The 16,554-nt window shown below is 46.0% G+C and overlaps 2 pseudogenes; one reads left to right on the top strand and one right to left on the bottom strand.

Annotated features, from left to right (window-relative positions):
* Positions 1–1,506: 1,506 nt before the first annotated feature.
* On the bottom strand, positions 1,507–1,694 carry LOC129540154 (small nucleolar RNA U3; annotated as a pseudogene).
* A 10,553-nt stretch (positions 1,695–12,247) lies between these two features.
* On the top strand, positions 12,248–12,617 carry LOC148776173 (large ribosomal subunit protein uL29 pseudogene; annotated as a pseudogene).
* Positions 12,618–16,554: the final 3,937 nt, after the last annotated feature.

Raw genomic sequence — 16,554 nt, 5'->3', positions numbered from 1 at the left:
AAGAATACCAAGGGCAAAATAGAGCCATAGGAACCATCAAGGCTGATCTGAGCCAAATCTAAAGGTGGGAACCTGTACCCTTGATGGGGATCCTAGGGTAGGAATGCAGTTCCACCAGGGGCTTTAGATGTAGCAGACACAGCGTCTCTACCCCATGCCTCATCCTTCTTTGTCTTTGCCTTTCAAATTTTCTTCCTCTTACTCTACACATTATCCTCAGAGATTGTTTTCACTTGCAAGATCCAAGTGTCATGGAAATGCCAATTTCTACCAGACACACAACTCTAGCCAAGATACCTCTTTTGACCTTGAAATTTTGTATATATTGAAATTTAGTATATAAAAAAAAGTGGCTATTCAAATCAGTTCAGAAAGGTAAACTATTCAACAAATTGTATCCATACATACAGAAGGAAATTGAGATAGATCCTTAACCAATTATAGAAGAATGTTCCTGATGGTTAAAGAAATTAATATAAAAATTATGAAATTATAGAATAAACTTAAAGGTATATGTATTTGAAGATTCCAGTTTGATGGTGACACAGGAAGATCCTGAATTCACTTCTTCCCACAGACATACTGAGTCTATAGCTACATGTGGAACAATTTCCTCTGGGAAAAACCTAAAGCTTGGTTAAGTGACAACTACACACTGGCAAATGAGAAGAAAGCCACATCGAAGTGAGCAGGAGAGGCTGGCGTGCAGTCTCATTATAAACCCCATCCCCAGTTTATGACTCACAGTCAAGAGGGAATTCAAAACCTGGAGTTTCTCCCTGAAGAGTGAAGGGTTTGAACCCTATATTGGGCACCCCACCTTTAAAGACCTACACCAGAGAGATAAGCCCCCAAAACATCTAGCTTTGAAAACTAAAGTCTGAGATCTTTGACCCATCTCACCCTTTTCTCCCACCCACCCACCCAGCTACAGTTGGACTCAGTAAATACACATAGTATCTATCCCAAGGAAAATTCACACATATGCACACACAAGAATGTTCATTGCAGAAATGCTTCTTATAGCAAAGAGTGGAAAGAAACTTGATGGTTAAGTATAGTGTGATATATCAATGGCTAAATATACTGTCGGAGAAGGCAATGGCAAGCCACTCCAGTACTCTTGCCTAGAAAATCCCATGGATGGAGGAGCCTGGTAGGCTGCAGTCCGTGGGGTCACTAAGGGTCAGACACGACTGAGTGACTTCACTTCCACGTTTCACTTTCACACATTGGAGAAGGAAATGGCAACCCACTCCAGTGTTCTTGCCTGGAGAATCCCAGGGACGGGGGAGTCTGGTGGGCTGCCGTCTGTGGGGTCACACAAAGTTGGACACGACTGAAGTGACTTAGCAGCAGCAGCAAATATACTGTGGTTTGTTCTATCTTGCTGCTGCTGCTGCTAAATCGCTTCAGTTGCGTCCGACTCTGTGCGACCCCGTAGACGGCAGCCCACCAGGCTCCGCCACCCCTGGGATTCTCCAGGCAAGAACACTGGAGTGGGTTGCCATTTCCTTCTCCAATGCAGAGAAAAGAAATCAACTGAAAACACTAGGCCCACTAGGTGGTTCTACTGGCCAGTTTCACACTCAGAAGAAAGGACTACAGCTCATCATGGTTTTTGAAGCCTGACACTATTTTGAAACACTTCTCTGGTAACACTCAGTAGACATGGTCTCTGAAAGTGTAGTCTCAAGCCTCTGCCCTTTACCTTTGTTGAAACTAGGAAGTTTATTCCTGTTTCATTGATGGTGAGATTTCTCCCACTCTCCACCCAGCAGTCCTTCGGAAGAAAATATTTCCTTTAAAAAAATTTTTTTTTAATTTATATATTTATTTTTAGAAGAATGTATTTCTTTCTTATAATTACATTCTACAAGTTTAACAAAGCACTTTGGAATCCATTAAGTAATATTTCTTAAAGAAAGCTTAAGTCACAAACCTCCTAATTAGTACCACCCTACTAATGGCAACCCACTCCAGTATTCTTGCCTGGAAAATCCCATGGATGGAGGAGCCTGGCAGGCTAAAGTCCATGGGGTTGCAAAGAGTTGGACACGACTGAGCGACTTCACTTCTTCACTTCACTTCACTACCCAATCAGAAGCCATTATCATCCAACTGATAACAGGCCCCCAATTCTGTAGCTAGTCTAACATACAAGAACCAGCTCCCCAGTTGGTGGAGCTCTTCTCTGTGATTAAGATAACTAGCAAGTTGATGCTACCTCAACTGGAATGAACCGCATGTGACTTAAGTATAGATTTGAGGTTATTTTTAATTCTGCTTTGTGTTGGGGGTTAAGTGTCAATGGAGATTTTTAATGCTCAAAACAGTAATCATTATGTTGCATCATTGTGCTTCTTAGATATCTAAATGAAGTTGGTGAGTTGGTAGTTTGAATGTTAAACACAATAAAATGATCTGAGCTGGAGACAGGGTCTTTGTATGGCTGTTAGTATAATTGATGCCATCCTGGGCCCATAGAGTTCCTCCAGTTCTTCCACTGACCCTACTCAGGACTGTACTATGTGGCAGATTACTTATCTGTTATCAAGGGCTTTGTAGTTAATACATATTGTTTAATAATCAGGTGACTGAGCATAGCACACACTGCACAGGACCAGGTGACTTCTATGTTCTGTTAGTACCCAAACGATGATGAAGACCTTTGCTGACATAATCCTGGCACCCATGAGACTAGTTACTCATTCATAAATCTTGAAATAGGAATGCATATCTTATTTCCAAGCATGTACTCCTATCAGTTCAGTTCAGTTTAGTCGCTCAGTCGTGTCCGACTCTCCGCGACCCCATGAATCACAGCACGCCAGGCCTCCCTGTCCATCACCAACTCCCGGAGTTCACTCAAACTCATGTCCACAGGGTCGGTGATGCCATCCAGCCATCTCATTCTCCGTCGTCCCCTTCTCCTCCCGCCCCCAACCTTTCCCAGCATCAGAGTCTTTTCCAGTGAGTCAACTCGTCGCATGAGGTGGCCAAAGTATTGCAGTTTCAGCTTTAGCATCAGTCCCTCCAATGAACATCCAGGATTGATCTCCTTTAGAATGGACTGGTTGGATCTCCTTGCAGTATAAGGGACTCTCAAGAGTCTTCTCCAACACCACAGTTCAAAAGCATCGATTCTTCGGCGATCAGCTTTCTTTACAGTCCAACTCTCACATCCATACATGACCACGGGAAAAACCATTGCCTTGACTAGACGAACTTTGGTTGGCAAAGTAATGTCTCTGCTTTTTAATATACTATCAAGGTTGGTCATAACTTTCCTTCCAAGGAGTAAGCGTCTTTTAATTTCATGGCTGCAATCAGTATCTGCAGTGATTTTGGAGCCCAAAAAAATGAAGTCTGACACTGTTTCCACTGTTTTTCCATCTATTTCCCATGAAGTGATGGGACCAGATGCCATGATCTTTGTTTTCTGAATGTTGAGCTTCAAGCCAACCTTTTCACTCTCCTCTTTCACTTTCATCAAGAGGCTTTTGGGTTCCTCTTCACTTTCTGCCATAACTCCTATAACCTTGGTTAACTATAAAACAGTCCGAATGGCTTCTAATTGGTGTGGAATGCATTTGCGAATGCTTTCCTATTATCCCACCCTGATCCCACCCTGTGAGTATGTTACCCTATAATAAACTGATCCATTGGTTATATGGAGCTGCCTTCCTCATTTTTCAATCTCAAGATGCCCTCTCTCTTTGGTGGGCACTTTTTGTTCTCTCCATCCTCCAACAGCCCTCTTCTGAGAAAATAAAACACAAGATTAAAGTAATAGTTTGAGATATTTCCCCTTCTGTGTATTTTCCTTTATTTATTTATTTTCAGAACTTTCCCCTAGCCATCTCCATCCCAGAAGTTGGTCCAGTTTAATTTTCTCAGGGAAGGAGAGCAATAGCAGAAAACACCCTGATAGTCTCTGGCTAAAACTCAAACTCACTAAGAAGATTAAGTAAGATGCCTCTGAGGGTAAACACCACAATAGAGGGAGTGCCTTTTAGTCTAAAATCATAATTAAAAGTTCCTTCTCAAAGAAAGGCAATGCCAAAGAATGCTCAAACTACCGCACAATTGCACTCATTTCACACGCTAGTAAAGTCATGCTCAAAATTCTCCAAGCTAGGCTTCAGCAATATGTGAATCGTGAACTCCCAGATGTTCAAGCAGGTTTTAGAAAAGGCAGAGGCACCAGAGATCAAATTGCCAACATCTGCTGGATTATGGAGAAAGCAAGAGAGTTCCAGAAAAACATCTATTTCTGCTTCATTGACTATGCCAAGGCCTTTGACTGTGTGGATCACAATAAACTGTGGAAAATTCTGAAAGACATGGGAATACCAGACCACCTGACCTGCCTCTTGAGAAACCTGTACGCAGGTCAGGAAGCAACAGTTAGAACTGGTCATGGAACAACAGACTGGTTCCAAATAGGAAAGGGAGTATGTCAAGGTTGTATATTGTCACCCTGCTTATTTAATTTATATGCAGAGTACATCATGAGGAACGCTGGGCTGGAAGAAGCACAAGCTGGAATCAAGATTGCTGGGAGAAATATCAATAACCTCAGATATGCAGATGACACTACCCTTATGGCAGAAAGTGAAGAGGAACTCAAAGGCCTCTTGATGAAAGTGAAAGAGGAGAGTGAAAAGGTTGGCTTGAAGCTCAACATTCAGAAAACGAAGATCATGGCATCTGGTCCCATCACTTCTTGGGAAATAGATGGGGAAACATTGGAAACCGTGTCAGACTTTATTTTTTTGGGCTCCAAAATCACTGCGGATGCTGATTGCAGCCATGAAATTAAAAGACGCTTACTCCTTGGAAGGAAAGTTATGACCAGCCTATATAGCATATTAAAGAGCAGGGACATTACCTTGCCAACCAAGGTCCGTCTAGTCAAGGCTATGGTTTTTCCCGTGGTCATGTATGGATGTGAGAGTTGGACTGTGAGGAAGGCTGATCGCCGAAGAATTGATGCTTTTGAACTGTGGTGCTGGAGAAGACTCTTGAGAGTCCCTTGTACTGCAAGGAGATCCAACCAGTCCATTCTAAAGGAGATCAATCCTGGGTGTTCATTGGAAGGACTGATGCTAAAGCTGAAGCTCCAATACTTTGGCCACCTCATGCGACGAGTTGACTCATTGGAAAAGACTCTGATGCTGGGAGCGATTGGGGGTAGGAGGAGACGGGGAAGACAGAGAATGAGGTGGCTGGATGGCATCACCGACTCGATGGACATGAGTTTGAGTGAACTCCGGGAGTTGGTGATGGACAGGGAGGCCTGGCGTGCTGTGATTCATGGGGTCGCGGAGAATTGGACATGACTGAGCGACTGAACTGAACTGAACTGAACTGAGAGTCAAGGTCAGGCCTGGCGTGCTGTGATTCATGGGGTCGCGGAGAGTCGGACACGACTGAGCGACTGAACTGAACTAAACTGAACTTGGGCGGGGTGGGGCTGGGAGGAAGCAGGGAGTCTGAAGAGTTAGGAAGGTTCCAGAAGGGAATGGTCATAGCCTCCTAGTGTTGATTCCCAAGTCCAAGGCCAGCACATTGGGTCGGTCCTGAAGAGGGTCTGCTGCTGATGCTATCTGGGCAGAGTTCTTGACTGAGTGGGGAAAGGAGAGGGCAGTAAGATTCCAGAGAGATCTTAGGGGACCCAAGTCTAGTGAGCAAGCAGTGGTATCACAGAGATGGCACAGAGGAGGCAGAGAGATGTGAGGTGGGGCAGGGATGAACTAAAACATACTGGGATTAAATTTCCACTCTTCCTACGGAACAATGGCTTTGCTGGTGGTGGTGGGGCTCCAAATAGAAATTGAAGTAAATCTCAATGAAGTTATATTTCTCTTATATGAATCTGAGGACTGAGAGTCCTCCCTGAAACACAGATAACATCTTGTTCCTATCAATACTACACAGTAATGCAGAAATAAATACTACACAGTAATACAGAAGAAATGAAGGGGAGGAGGAGAGAAAATCTTGAGACACCAATGAGGGAGAACAGTCTTAATGACCAAATTGATGAGCGGGGGAGGCAGGCCTGGGGCGGGGGGAAAGAGGGACGTGGCATCTACTATGAGCCCCGGGTTTCTTGCTTGGGAACTTGGTGGTAAAAGTTGGGGTCATTTACTCGGGCTTGGAACACATGAACAAAAGAGGCTATGTGAGCCTGGGAGACTGAGTGAAGGCACCTAATTCTCTCTCCTACTCATCTTTGTAAAGTAGGGACGATGCTGCACACCACTGGGCCCCGCCAATTTCACAAAGACCCGTTAGAATGCTGTGGGCTAGAGTTGATAGCTGAGAAGAGGCTAACAGTTGAGAAGAACAACAATTGATGGAGAACATTAGACAGGAAGGAAATCTTTAAAATGAAATTTTAAAAATTCTCTCTAAGTGAATAGATCAGAGCCAGAGACATTCCTTCCTTTTGACACTACTGCTTTGTATCCACATCATGGCTCACCTTCATTAGATCTCCATCACCTGTAAAATGAGGATCGTAGTGTGGTCCCAAGACAAGAAAGAGGCAGGGCACAACATTTAAAAGAATGACATTGTCCAAAGGACAAGACATAAGCTGATTAGAACCAACTAGGTCCAAGACGGTGTACAAGTGGACTTCCACTAGACCTGGAGACTCCGTGTATGCTCATTGTAACACATCAGCAAGCTAAATGACACATCCACAGGTGTCATGACAGTTCTAAGACTGAACATAAGGTCAAAAACTGAATGGTGGCCCAATTTCTGGAAATCCCCAACCCTTTCTCAAAATAGCTAGAATATTCCTCCCACTCATTAGCCTATGAAATTACTCACCCCTGTCTCTGGAGTGTGTTTCCTCCCTGAATAAACCTTCTTTCACTTTACTATGGTGTGCTCTTGAATTTTTTCCTGTGTGAGGCCAAGAACCCACACTTGGCAGCTGTCCCAGGGACTCTGATGTGACCTGGGATGTGACCATTTTCTCATGCCCCACTCTCTTTCCTACGACAGTCTCATTTCTAAGTAGGAGCAGTCATGAGGAGGGAGGGAAGGGAAGGGGACTTCAGATGATGGTTACTACTGATTGATCTGTCCTCAGAAGCATGGCAGCAGGATGCAGGATCAGTATGGAGCCAGATCAGTGCCCAGAGAGGACTGGATGCTGCAGAGGGACAGAGGCAGGAGAGACATGAGCCGTGGGTGAGGGGTTGGTGCCTTGCAGATGGCTGGGGGATAGCTGTGGGGGAGGGGGTTCAGAGATCATCTATGACCTAGGAAAATCAGGGTGGTTCAAGTCTGAGACTGCCACATCAGCCCCCTCCTTGGGCCCTGGAGAGCATTATCAGACTTAGGGCAGCCCCAGGATGGCTATTTTTTGAGAGATGGGCACAAGACTCACAAGGCAGGCCCTCACCACAGGGTCCTCAGTGTAGACAGGAAAAGAGAAATAGAGGAGGTAACTGGCTTCAGTGATCTCTGAGCTATAGGGCACCCAATCTGGCCCTGGACTATTTCTTCTTCTGGCTAATTGTCACAGTGGGTCACTAGACTTTTCTCCAAAGTAACTGGCAGGTCTTTGAGGGTAAGAGCTCTTGTTCTTACACCTCCTCTGTATTCCAAAGCCCCAGCAAGTGCTGGGTAAAGATTCAGGTCTCACGAAAATAGTTAGAAAGGCTAGTTTGCATAATAATAAAAATTCAGGACAGAGGGGCTGTCACAGAAAGTAGAGAAAAGGTGGTGGGCTTCACTGGTGACTCAGATGGTAAAGAATCTGCCTGCAATGCAGGAGTCCTGGGTTCGATCCCAGGGTTGGAAAGATCTCCTGGAGAAGGAAATGGCAACCCACTCCAGTATTCTTGCCTGGGAAATCCCACAGATAGAGGAGCCTGGTGAGCTACAGTCCATGGGTTCGCAGAGTCAGACACAAGTGAGTGACTAACACTTTTCTCATATAAAGCATGACCTTGAAGACAGGAACTGGCCTTAGTCATCTATTTGTGGACCATCCTGAGACATTGCTGCACCTTAGTAATGATTCATGAAAGGGAAACTGCTATCAAAAGTGATATTTAGAGGAGGTCATGATAGCAGGCAGTAGGACGTGGAGTTCATCTCTCTCCACAAATGCACCAAGAATACATCTACAAATGGAATAATTCTCACAGAGCACCAGCTGAACACTAGCAGAGGGCCTGAGAGGCCTCAAAGGACAGGAAAGATCCCCATGTGACTGGATAGGATGCAAGAAAGACGGGGAAAAGAAGAGAGGCAGCAAGGTGAGACTGGTTCCCAGGGGTCGGGGGAGCTGAAGGAGAGGTTCCCACATCTTGGGAACTCCCCTCACCAGCAGGGAGATCAATTGGGATAGAAGGAGAACTTAGGGGGCTATCAGAGGAGAGTTCAGTAAGCGATTTGTGGCATGCAAGACAGAGTCAGACTTACACAGACAGCCCATGTCACAGCCCTGTGCACTCCACCCTGAGATGTGTGTCTACCAGTGTGAATGGGGATTTGGTGCTGGAACCTGGGGTTTGGAGAGCAAACCCGGGAAGGGCTGTGAGGAGACAGCCTGAGGGAGTGGGAGTGAGGAAGTTTGCAACTAGGAATGTTTCTGGAGAAAACTCAGACTGCCGTAGAAGCAAAAAGCGAAGTGTAAGTAACTCAGTCATGTCTGACTCTTTATGTCCCCATGGACTGTAGCCTGCCAGGCTCCTTTGTCCATAGTATTCTCCAGGACTTTATCAGGACATCACAGGTCCATGCCCTGGGCCAGCATTTCAATGTCCCATGACCAGAAGTGAATAGGCTCTGGGAGAACAGATCACATCAACCAAGTTCTCAAGAAAATACATCAACCAGCACGCTTATTAATTGACAACTGCAGAGCCACTTGGCACAAGATCTAGATCAGATTATCTTCTAAATAAGTTGACCCTGGGTATTATCTTGTCTAGGGTAGAATTATGACTGTGTGTGCTGTGTGCTATTGCTCAGTTGTATACGATGGACTGTAGCCTGCCAGGCTCCTCTGTCCATAGAATTCTCCAGGCAAGCATACTGGTGTGGGTGGCCAGTACCACTATTAAGTGATGCATGAGGGGCAGGGTCACTGTTTCAGCCTCTCTCCCCACATGGTAGCCCTGCCTCATGGGCACTGGCAGGGTCCCCTCCCAGGTCTGGCTCTCAGGCCTACAATCTCTGGCTCCCTTACATGACTTGTCACTGGGACCAGCCCTCTCAAGCCTGTGACTCCTGGCTTCCTTGCACACCTCAAAACACCAGGTGGACATGGGTTTGGGTGGACTCTGGGAGTTGGTGATGAACAGGGAGGCCTGGTGTGCTGTGGTTCATGGGGGTTGCAAAGAGTCAGACATGACTGAGTGACTGAACTGAACTGAACTGAGTGACCTATATTGGAGTGTCCCTGGTGGCTCAATGGTATAGAATCCGCCTGCAAATTCAGGAGATGTAGGAGACATGGGTTCAATCCCTGGGCCGGGAAGATCCCCCCAAGAAGGAAATGACAACCTATTACAGTATTCTTGTCTAGGAAATTCCATGTACAGAGGGGCCTGGCAGTTTATGGCTGTGAGACTGCAAAAAAAGTTGGACACAACTTAGTGTCCAAACAGCAACATCAATGACCTATCTGGGAGTGGAATCTAAACGAGAGTGGATATATGTACACACATGACTGAGTCACTTTGATGTACAGAAGAAACATACTATTGTAAATGAACTATAGTTCAACAGTAAATTAATTAAAATGTCAAAAATTAAATTAGCATTCAATTTTTCCCTTCCTCCAAGCTGCAGCAGAAGGTAGGTGAAAATCTGCCATTTTTAGAGCCCTGGGTAGTCAGATTCTTGCTTTCTTAACTCATGTTTTCCCAACCCACTATAGAAGGTTGGCAATGGGACTGGACATGAGTAATTAAGGGACAGAGTCTCCTGACATGGCACTGGTCTCTGACAAAGCCTCCTTGAGAAGTGGATAACTGAAGCTGAGTCTTTTACTTGTGATATGCTTGTGGGTTCTTCAGAGATTCCCTGCCCATCCCTCTGACCATAGGCCCTGTGATGTGGGCAGTTCTTTCTGTCCCTTTGGATGTCATCCCCTGGGTCCCTAGTGTGCTCATGGCCCATCCTGCATCAAATCTCACTGTTGGGGTCCCTTCAACCTCCAAGACTCAGCTCTCAGCAGGGCTTAAAACCTCTTTAGTTAGGTTGTTCTGCCTCTTCATGGTCTGTGAAACACTCACACATCCTTACTCTGACAAATTCTGGGAGTCCAGGTCAGTTTTCGGGCAACATATTCTGTCCTGCTGTCCAGGCTCCCTTGTTTTTAAGTCATGTCTGACTCTTTGTGACCCCATGGATTGTAGCCTCTGTCCATGGATTTCCCAAACAAAAATACTGGAGTGGGTTGCCATTTCCTTCTCCAGAGGATCTTCCCAACTCGGGGATCAAACTGGCATCTCCTGCATTGAAGCCATATTCTTTACCACTGAGCCACCAGGGAAGCTCATTAGCTATTTCAAAATTTCCTGTACCCTCTCTGGCCTTTGGGAACACAGTGCAAGGTCTTCCACTGCAACTATAGAAGTCCCCTCAGGCTTAATGAGCTTCTAGACCCGCCCTGAAAAGGAGTAGGGACTTGGCAACAGCAACCTCCAGATAAATCCTTTTGAAACTCTTCTTCCTCTCTCCTCTCTAGATACAGGCTGTTCTATATTTCAAGTAGGCAACAGTGCTTGAGGACCATAGAACCAGATCTGGAAATTTCCTTTGTGAATTCTGCACATTCTGTGAGCTGGCCTATACCCGACCTTGCTCAGGTCTCTGTTGAGACTGAGTCAGGAAAAACCCCATCTAACATGTCTTTGACATAAAGCTCTAATAGGATGAGATGTCAATTCAGAGATTCTCAATATACTCACTTGCTTGCTCCTTCGTCACTCACACAGCACCTGTTCTTTGAGTCAGAGACCTGGAATCAACCCAGAGACTGTCCAACTTAACTGGACAGTCAAGCAGCCTTTACTGCATTCAATTTGGATTGCTTCATCGGTTTTTAGGTGCAGCTACTGACTGGGACTGGGGCTTCCCTGGTGGCTCAGCGGTAAAGAACATGCCTGCTGATGCAGGAGACATGGGTTTGATCCTTGAGTTGGGAAGATCCCCTGGAGAAGGAAATGGCAACCCACTCCAGTATTCTTGCCTGGGAAAACCCATGGACAGAGAAGTCTGGTGCACTACAGTCCATGGGGTTACAAAAGAATCGGACACGACTGAGCGACTAAACAACAACAACAATTGACTGGGACTAAATTCAGCAGCATACGGAAGCGGTCAAGATGGCTCCGCAAACTTGGGGTGCAAATGTGAGCACCTCTCTCTCATTTTTCCACTGGCATAGCAAGTAACCTCCAACTGCTCTGCCTTTCCTTGAGGTCACACTCCTCACCTGAGATGATCTGAGAACGTCCAGGATGTATGAGGGAGAGAGCCGTGGGATCCACTGTCTTCCCAATGCTGCCACATGGTGGCAGCTGTTGAAGGTCCTGCAGCCTTCCACAAAGGGGCTTTTGTCTGTGTCCCCACAGAGCCACTCAGTTCTCTGAAACAGGATGAACCCCTTCCCTTAGCAGTAACCTAAGCCAGGGGTGACCCTCCCACTGGAGCTCACAAGGTTGCAGCTTAGCTGAGTCCTGCTGCCAGTTTTCTTTCACAGCCCCGTTTGGGAGCCAGTTGGTCCCAGGATTCCCAGGGCAGCACAGGCTCCCAGGAATCCCAACAAGTGTTTGTTTTCAACTCAAAACACAGTTACCATCTCCTCTTCCTGGACAACCAAGATACTTGCCAGTCATCTAGAATTCTGGAAAAAAGTAACCTCAGTAACTAACTCACGAGGGAATTTCAGGATTCCTATCTCTTCCCTTCCCCTTCCTTCCACTTCAAGTTAGCAGCTCATGGAGTTCAAATTGGTTTTCTGTCAGAATCTACAAACCAATAAGAAGCTGGCACTTTTCTCACTTAAGAAAAGGACTGAAAATGTAATTTTTATATTTTCCTTGAACATCCCTCAAAGTAAGAGGTGCCTCAAAGTCACTCTGCCTGAAAGTAAAAACCTGTCTCACATGCTTTAAGATCTGGAACTGTCTATGGCCCTGATCTTCAGAGCAGACTTCTGGGAGTGCATTTGAAAACAGCGCCACAAGACTCTACAGCCATGGCCAAAATTAAGGTTTAAGACCTTTGTGGCAAGAAGAAGGAGGAGCTGCTGAAACAGCTGGAGGACCTGAAGGTGGAGCTGTCTCAGCTGCGTGTGGCTGAAGTGACAGGTGGCATGGCTTCCAAACTCTGCAAGATTCGAGTTGTTCATAATTCCATTGCCATCATTAACCAGACTCAGAAATAGAAAATTCTATAAGGACAAGAAGTACAAGCCCCTGGATCTGCGGCCCAAGAAAACATGTCCCGTGCGCCGCTGACTCAACAAGCATGAAGAGAACCTGAAAGACCAAGAACCAGAGAGGAAGGAGTGGCTGTACCTACTCCAGAAGTACACATCTGAGCATCCGGGGGCAATGAAACAATGAACTGGCAAAAAGAAAAAGACCATAGTGCCACAGTCTGATCTCTCTGACTTAAGAAATCGATTTTAGATTCAAAAGCCTCGTTGATGCATGGCAATTAGTTTTTAAAGCTTCATGGACTAAAGGTTAGTCCCCATGGAGATGCATAATGGGGAACCCAGTGTTTTTGTGGCAGGGCTGTAGGTCATGGAGTGCTGGATGTTGCATCAGTGACTAAGCCACTTCTTACCTTTACTCAGTAGGAGCCAGGCACTGAGGGGACCAGAGGGCTCACAGGGTGAGGATGAGACAGTACATCCTACAGTCTGGGATAACAACAGTTAACATCTTTGAACATGGGCTATATGCCAGACATCTTTGGGCTTACTTTGCACATGTTATTTCTTATTTTCACGATCACTCTATTTGGTAGATGTTTATCACCCCCATTGTACAGATGAGGAAAGCATCTCAGAGAAGTGAGCAGTCCAGTGTCACACAGCTATTAGTGGAGCTGGGATTTAAACCCACTTTTCAGGACTCTACATCTCATTTTCTTTCCACTGTCTTATGTGGCCTCTCAAGAATAGTATCCATCTTGGAAGATGGATGACAAGGAGAAGGCCGCTGGGAATGGATCTTGCAGGGTTCCTTGTGAAATTTAAAGTTTAGAAAAATGATAGGCTTGCCAATAAGGCAACAATGAAAATCATTCTCACCTACTGTCCCTTACAGAAAGAGTGGTGGAAGCCAAGGGCACAGAGTAAATGTGGCCGCTTCACTTCCTTGGTAGCGGGTGGGCTTCTTGTTCATTTGACAGCCTCTTTCATGTCTCTGTAGTGTTGCCTCTGCTGCTTCCCTCCCTGGAGTTACCTTCAGCCCCCACTCTGCTCCCCTTGGAGAAAGTCTGACCATCTCCTCTGCTCCAGAAGGCCTTTCCTGGTGGGTCCTCTAATACGCACGTGGAGTTAGGCACTCTCTCATCTGTGTCCCCATTGTTCTTGTGCAGACCCTAGAACAGCATGCGTTATTCAAAGCACAATCATTGTTTAGGCCTGGGGCTAAATGCAATGGCAGGGGAGTTATTTTTTACACAACACAATAGCAGATGCCAGGAATGTTCAGAGCCCCAACCATTCAAGAACAGGGAGATCTGAAGGGAGTCTACACGGCCCAAAGGCAGTTATGTTAGGGGATGAAGCTGGAGCCAGGAACCTGGAACCTGGAAAGGATTAGAGAAGCAAGCACTAGCAAGTCAAGCTGGAAGGTGCAGTATCTAGTGAGGGCCCTGTCTGTAGATGGCTGGTCCTCAGTAAGCAGGTGATAAATTGGAGAGGAACTGATAAAGTATGATGAACAGCCTTTCTTAAGTCAAACCTGAGGCTGTATCTGTCACAGGCAGCTGCTAAAGTGAAACTTGAGCCAATTCTCCCAATAACTCATCATACTCTTGAAACTTCCCCCTGTGTTTCCCAAATGACTTCCCCACAGGTTTGACCAAAGATCTGGACTACTTGAATTGATAAGCCACAACAACCATCCTGGCCAGCCACACTCTGAGAAACACTTCCCTCTCTAGGTGCCTGCATGCACGGCTGGAAATACCCGAACCAAAATAACAGTTCGGTATAACTCAGCTGCCTCATTTGGGAGCCAGCCCTTACTCCCGGTCATAAATCTAATTGTGCCCAACGCCCCCTTTGTTTTTCTGGAAGCTGGGATTTCTTTGGTTAAGCCTCCTGGTCTTCCCTATTTCTGCATTTAATGAATTCATTTATTTTTCACTTAGCAGGTTTTAGGGCTGGTTAATGAGTGGTAGGGTTCTCTCTAACTGCCCAAGTGGGCCAAACTCGGACACTTTTCATGTTATTTCCAGCTTTCAAGTCCCCAGTGTCTCTTTCAGTCTCTCCTCAACTCTGGAAATTGCCTTCCTTAGCACAGTTCCAATCTGTGGGAATTTCTGCCCTATAATGACATATAGGCCTCAGGTTTCACTTTGTTTATTCACTTATCTTCCCTTGGACAGTTGTTTCAAGATGAACTTATTCTTTTTAAAAAGAAATCTGTGTTGAAGTGTCAGGAAGAGAGATCGGCCTTTAAACACAGTTTCTTCTTGGATTTGTCTGAAACTTTTGGTAGATTTTGAGGTGGGGGTTGGTTATGAATCACAGAGAGATTTGCCAGAGGCTGTTTCAACTTCCTTTGGGTGAAGCTGTTATAAAGAGCTGCCAGGAGGGAACACTAATGAAAGGGAACTTAGAAGCCTTGCTTGGTGATTGGCACCTGGGGAATTTTCAGCCTAGAGCGAATGAATGTAGGATCTGTGTGGCAAGAACAGGAATCTGCAGTAACTCAATGACTGACTCCTTTCCCAGTAGCTCCTTGTGGTAAAGACATCCCAGCTGCTTTATGGAATCATGAACCACAGAACATTTAACCCATAGGATCTCTGTATCACTGATCCTGTTTGTGACACCAATTGTCTTGCTATTCACATTGTCCGCACTGTTTGCTGTCAAGGTGTGAGCTAAGAAGCTGGAAGGAGACTTGAGGAGCCGAACTGCAGACACGTTTATTCTCTTCTGGCTGACACAACAGCCGTAGCAGTGTTCACACTTTGGTCTCTCCTCTCATGGCTGACCACACAGACACAGCCCTAATGCAGCAGTAATGCTGACACTTTTTAGGTGGATCTCACATGTATGGACGGAGAAGGCAATGGCAAGCCACTCCAGCACTCTTGCCTAGAAAATCCCATGGATGGAGCAGCCTGGTAGGCTGCAGTCCGTGGGGTCGCTAAGGGTCGGACACGACTGAGCGACTTCACTTTCACTTTTCACTTTCACACATTGGAGAAGGAAATAGCAACCCACTCCAGTGTTCTTGTCTGGAGAATCCCAGGGACGGGGGAGCCTGGTGGGCTTCCATCTATGGGGTCACACAGAGTCGGACACGACTGAAGTGACTTAGCAGCAGCAGCAGCACATGTAGGTACAGCACACAACCCGTGACCAAGCAAGAACCTCATAACCCGCATGTGCAGATCTCAGCTGTTATATAAACCTCACAATGTGCATGCACAGTGCTATAAATGAGCTCAGCTGTTACACGGTCATTATTTACAAAACGTAGGGCGAGAGAGCCTGAAAACACTATCTTGGCTAATTTGCTCTCTCCGCACAATCTCGGTATGTGTTTGCCCACCATCCTTTGATCTTCCATCCATTGATCTTCTAGCTATCCATCTATCTATCCATCCCATAAATGAAGGCTGACCACTTACTGTGAGGCAGGCACTGGACTAGGTACTAGGGTTGCAGGAGGAACGATTAGACACAGCACAAATGAATAACTACAGGTCATCTTTGCACATTTCACAGTAAGAATTCTTCTGTGGTAGAGGCCAAAAGACAGTGGGGAGGCGTTAGAGAATATTTCACAGAAACCTCAGCATGCCATGCTTGGGTAGTTCACAGAGTGGTTGTTAACTCCCTGTCCCCTGCTGAATCACTAAAGCACAACACTCTGCCTCCTCAAGCTCTGCTCCCTCCTATGAAGTCACAGCTTTCAACCTGCTTCTACATGGGGTCTAGGCAGTGGGTCGCATTAGGGAGTCTGAGGTGCTTCCATCCCAGGTGAAATTAGAGAGACAAGCTCAGGTAGGGAGGCAGTCTGCCTTCATCTGATGAGTTCTTGGGAGAATTATGACTCCAGTTTCAACTTAGCACCTGCCTGTGACAAATACAGCCTCAGGTTTGACTTAAGAAAGGCTGTTCATCATACTTTATCAGTTCCTCTCCAATTTATCACCTGCTTACTGAGGACCAGCCATCTACAGGCAGGGGCCTCACTAGATACTGCACCTTCCAGCTTGACTTGCTAGTGCTTGCTTCTCTAATCCTCTCCAGGTTCAGATGGTAAAGAATCTGCCTGCAATGCAGGAGACCCAGGCTCAGTCTCT

Source organism: Moschus berezovskii, chromosome 11 (genome assembly GCF_049115385.1).
Source record: "Moschus berezovskii isolate FMDL1 chromosome 11, NW_MosBer_1.0, whole genome shotgun sequence".
Taxonomy (NCBI): Eukaryota; Metazoa; Chordata; class Mammalia; order Artiodactyla; family Moschidae; genus Moschus; species Moschus berezovskii.
Note: the sequence above shows the minus strand (reverse complement) of the source record. Positions and strands in the feature narration are given on the sequence as shown.